We start from the raw sequence: 5670 nt of genomic DNA on the forward strand, positions 1-5670 counted from the left end.
CTTCCTCAGAAGTTACTGGTGGGGTGCAGTGGCTCACGCCTGTAATCCCAGCATTTTGGGAGACCGAAGTGGGTGGATCACGAGGTGAGGAGATCAAGACCATCCTGGTTAACGTGGTGAAATCCCGTTTCTACTAAAAACACAAAAAATTAGCCGGGTGTGGTGGCAGGCGCCTATAGTCCCAGCTACTCAGGAGGCTGAGGCAGGAGAATATCATGAACCTGGGAGGCGGAACTTGCAGTGAGCCAAGATGGCGCCACTGCACTCTAGCCTGGGCGACAGAGTGAGACTCCCATCTCAAAAAAAAAAAAAAAAAAAAAAAAAGAAGTTACAGTGAAATGTAAAATGGAAAGTGTTCCATAATTAAAGTTAGATTTTGTACATTAGTTATTAAAAAATAATCCTTTCCAGAATATATTTTTAAAAATTATTTTAAAAATTTTACTTTTTTTGCTTCTGGGCTTTAAATACACATGAAACTTTCGTGATATTATATAGTTCCAAGAAATGTTGTTAATGATGTCTGTACTTTAAAAAGTCATATCCATAATACGAATGATTCTATTTTATAGCATTATGCAAATTTGTTTTATTTCCAAGCTTTCAGTCGTTTTTTCCCCCAAAGCTAGCACCAAAGTTTGCTTTGTAAGAATATCAAATCAAATTTCCACTCTCTGAAACATATTGTGTGAGCTAGAAAACTTTCACATAAACAAGAAAATAATTAAGGCAGCAAAGGAGACCATTGCTTATGACCCAGGCCAAATCATAACATGACTACAACCAGATAACAAATGCTGCCATTTTCTAGTTTGGGATTTAATTTATTTACTTTTTTTACAGAATCATGCCCTCTAATTATAATAGGTAGGATGATATGGACTTGAAAACAATCTCTCTTGATTTACTCAGGAGATACTTGTCTTGACTATACAAAAGTTCCCAGGCTCTAAGAATCAGTAAACCATAGTATTTTTCAATAAAAGCAGACATTGCTTTTGTGTTTTTTAAAATCCTGCATCCACTTGACGATAGTTAACACCTACAGCACTAGTCAGTCTACCATTTTTGTTATTTCATCCACCCATTTGTTCTAGCTCCTAAAGTTTCTTCTGGGTTACACTTATATTATTAAATAATAGCACTGTGTAAAGTATTAGGTACCAAGTAATTGCTCTGTAAACATATGTAAGTCTTAACAATGATAGGTAGAACAAATTTAAAAAGTGTTTGATTCAAATTAAAGGTTTCTTCTATTTCTATTGCTATAAAATAAATGTCGGTAACAATAATAACATATAGTCTATCATTAATAGAAGAGAGAAAGAGAAATTGCAGTGCAATTGTGCACATTCAAGGTAAGAATAAATAAACTTTGAATTCCAAATGTAAAAAAATCTTAATAGAAACACTCAATATTTATTATGTAGACACATATACACATACATATACATACAAGCTATAGAAAACACATACTCTATATAACGGTTCATATATTTTGCCTAAATATACAAAACTGTTTTCTTTTTGGACTCAACTTACTTTTACTTCACCAAAGATGCCAACATACCTCCCACCGCAGAGATTTGTCATATGTTGACAGTTTGCCTACAATTCATTTTCCACTCATTTGCATCATCTCATTTTTATATGACTAGATAGATTCCATCTTTCATGATTTGCGGTAAGCATCATATCCTTAGGAAAGCCTTACCTGGCTAGCAATCTAGACACTTTTCCTTACTATTAAACATTTCAGCACGAGATTTGTTTTCTTCATAATATCTATTAAAATTGATTATCACGTGTTTGTATTTTCACCTATAGAGTTGCTGTAGTCACTAATATATAGTCATCAACTTGTACAGAATCTGTTATTTAGCAGGTTCTGAATAAACATTAATCGTATAAACAAAAATGTGAATCTAATTGTGTGTATATTATGTTATACATCACAGATGTATAATAATTCTTTGTCATTTGGGGAGTGACAGGGGATTATTTGAGAAGTGCAGCAATTTATTTCACTGTAACATACTTTACTGATAGTTTATAGGTCTTAATAGGTACAGTTTGCTATCTGCTTTTTCAGGAGTACTCAGTAAAGAATATTTAGAAACAAAATAACTCCATAAAACATCTGTTTGTATCTTAATATTGTTCTGTTCAGTGTTGATTGGCTTGTCCTTAATTCATTGTGATCAAGCCTCATGCATAGAACTGAGAAGAAATGAAAATGAAATATATTGCACTATGTCACGAGCAAGGTTTTACATATTTAATGGATAAAAATCATACTTGTACATGTGTACTCAATTTTGTCAAGTGAATGCAAGACTTGTCTTATTGAGCCTTACAAGTATAATAAAGAAAACTGTGACATTATCAAATTGATTTATTTTTTTCTCAGTTAGTTTTCTTTACTCCACATTGAATTTCAATTGTTTAATTTGTGCAATTGGAAAAGATGTTGAATTTTAAGCAAATAATTTAAAAATGACCAAATCCAACATGTTCTTTTCCATTTATTTTATAATACTGGTAAAAATTACAATTAACATAATTGCTTGTTATTATTATAAATTAATTTATTTTTGTTATGATAGCCAAGTTAATAGCAAAATAACTGCAAAAATATTTTTAATCCAGTAGTCTAATTATCATTGTGATGAAAAACAAGAGTTTGCCCCAGAATATGTTCAAATTTTTAAGCATACATATCCTCTAGTCTTTTTTATATTCCTATATATAGTTTCTTATATTTATATACCACTATTCACATGTTCTGCAGTCATTTTTGTCAATATTATTTTTAAACAAGATCATAGCTCTGAGTTAAAATAAGTGGCATATTTAACAGAAATAATATATTTTCCAAGGAAAACTCACCCTAAAAAATTTGAATTAAATCTATGTTTTTAAAAAAGAAAAAAATTCAAACAAGTACACCACAGAATTAACTCAAAATTCATATTACTCCTACCCGGTTTCTGTATCACTCTTCTGATTTAACAACATTTAACGCTTTGTATTTCAATTATGGGAATTTTCAATGAAATTCTAAAAAAAAATCTTTTATTTTTCCTGCTTGATTTATCAACTTTAGACTATTTCTATTTACTTCTTGTGAAGTATAAGAAATTCTGCCTTGTGAGACTTCTTTTATTTTTCCAAACCTTTTATTAAATTATTTTTGTTTTTCATACATTTATCCTCTAATTTTAAGTGATATGCTTAAATCTGTATTTCTTATTTCTCTAAATAAAGACGGACAGACTGGATCTCAGGCTTCATAAGATGAAAAACAAACGAACAAACAAATGAACGCTAATACCCCTACTTTTAGCTACCCAAATTCTCCCCAATTCGACTTCTAACTTCAGATACTCAGACGACTAAAATCCATTGATAAGATTTATCAAATTTACAGTTCCTACTCCAATAAAATTTAAAATGTCTGCGTTTTGCAATATTTTGATTCTAAAATGAAAAACAGAGAGCATTTATATTGTTAATGTAAGTTTTTTTAATTACAGAACACAACAATGCATAGGGAAGAAAGCATGAGCATAAAGAAGAAGGTCTAATTTTCACAGATACTGCAACATTTTAAAAAGAGTAATCTATTTTTAAGTTAAATATATTACATTTTATTGCACTAAAACTCACGTTGCATTTGCATTTTGGTTCATTTGGATCACAGCGTTTTGTGCAGCTTTTAAAAAAAAAAAAATTCTGATTACTTTGACCTTTTCCTACTTGGCAGAAGCAGCACAAAATTTTCTCACACTACTGATGACATTATCCACATTATTTATCATAGTACTAAAAAAATGTTTTACATATTACTGATTGCTTTCTAAAGGGGCTTGCCCATTTGTTCTTGGATTTTTTTTTTTCAATGGAAGCTCCTGTTTTCCATTATTCATCTTTTTAGAATTCCTTTCTCATTTTGCTAGAGCATATGTTCAAGTTTTTTCTGTTTTCTACAAATAACAGATATGGTCACTAACACTATACTTTGTCTATCTATAAATATATTTTTATTTCCTTTGGTTTTAGTTTTGCTAGTTTATGACTGTGGGTTCAAAGTTATTACAGTCAAGATTCTGGAGATATTTCTGCATTGTTTTATCACACATCATCCAATATTGTTCTCAAGAAGTCTGACGTTCGTATGAACCTTCTTTTTGGCCATAGTGATTTGAAAACCTATTACTTATGATTTTAAAAGAAGGAATTTGGGGCTCCCACCACCCTGCGACTACCACTGCCCCCCTCCCCCCAACTGCCCAGCAACCACCGCCACAGCTGTGGCCTGTGAGGACTGTGTGAGGACCGGCTGTATGATTAGGCCACAATCTTCAATGAGTAAACATATTCCTCAGATTTGTGGTGTTCTCAGTCACACATGGGCAGAGTTTCTGAAGGGCAGGCAGAGATTACTACCAGGCACACAGCCACCTCTATGCAGACAAGTGAACTGTAGGGAACGCCCCATAAGAATGGTTATCCTGGACACAGAGGTGTTAAACTGAGACCCACAGAGCATTTTACAAGAGTTATCACCTAGATGGGGTAAACCTCAGTGCCCTTCCTTTCTGTTGCCTCAGTATTACTGGATTGAAGAACCACTGCTTCTTGTTAAGGCGGTTCATTTCATTTATTATTACTTACAACTTCATATTCAAAGCACTGAAAATTTCAAGTGGAGTATATTGAAGTAGACTTCAGTTTCATTGCATCATTTCTGTACTGAAATTTTAAAATTCTTTCATAAACCTATTGAATGTTTTCTTTTTTAAACTAAATTAACATGATTTGAGTGAACTGCCCAGCTTCTGTGGAAACCACACACAAGAACATGAGATTTCTTATTATACACCCTCCAATTAATGTGACCTTAAACAAATTTATAGAGGAACTTAAGAATTATGGAGTTACCACAATAGCGAGAGCATGTGAAGCAACTTACGACACTACTCTTGTGGAGAAAGAACGTATCCATATTCTCGATTGGCCTTTTGATGATGGTGCACCACTATCCAGCTAGATGGTTGATGACTGGCTAAGTATTGTAAAAATTAAGTTTCGTGAAGAACCTGGTTGTTGTATTGCTCTTCATTGTGTTGCAGGCCTTCAGAGAGCTCCAGTACTTGTTGCTTAGCATTAATTGAAGGTGGAATGAAATATGAAGATATAGTATAATTTATGAGACAAAACCGGCATGAAGCATTTAACAGCAAGAAACTTTTGTAGTTGGAGAAGTATTGTCCTAAAATATAGCTGCTCTTCAAAGACTCCAAAGGTCATAGAAACTACTGTTGCATTCAGTAAAACCGGGGTGCCTCATACTAATGCTTTGGAAGTGGAACTTGAGACGACCTAATTTGTTATACATATTAGACAACATGTTGGCTCAGTGAATATGTCTAACGAATCTTCTGTAGGAGTATTGAAAGGCACTTTTACCAGGACACATGCTAGACAGATTTGACAATCTCTGTGTTTCGGTTAGAATCAAACTATTTGGACACTTGGCAAAAGATTTCTGACTGTCAGTATTTAAAGTGTGCTTGTCATTTATACCACTTGACCTTTCCTGAAATTGTGCATTATTGAGCTATGTCTTGTTTAAATCTATTCCCATGCCAGAATCTTAACAACATA

General features: G+C 32.8%; 1 pseudogene; it reads left to right on the forward strand.

Moving 5' to 3' along the window:
• Positions 1 to 4816: 4816 nt before the first annotated feature.
• LOC102128968 (protein tyrosine phosphatase type IVA 1 pseudogene) lies at positions 4817 to 5337 on the forward strand (annotated as a pseudogene).
• Positions 5338 to 5670: the final 333 nt, after the last annotated feature.

Source organism: Macaca fascicularis, chromosome 6 (assembly GCF_037993035.2).
Source record: "Macaca fascicularis isolate 582-1 chromosome 6, T2T-MFA8v1.1".
Taxonomy (NCBI): domain Eukaryota; kingdom Metazoa; phylum Chordata; class Mammalia; order Primates; family Cercopithecidae; genus Macaca; species Macaca fascicularis.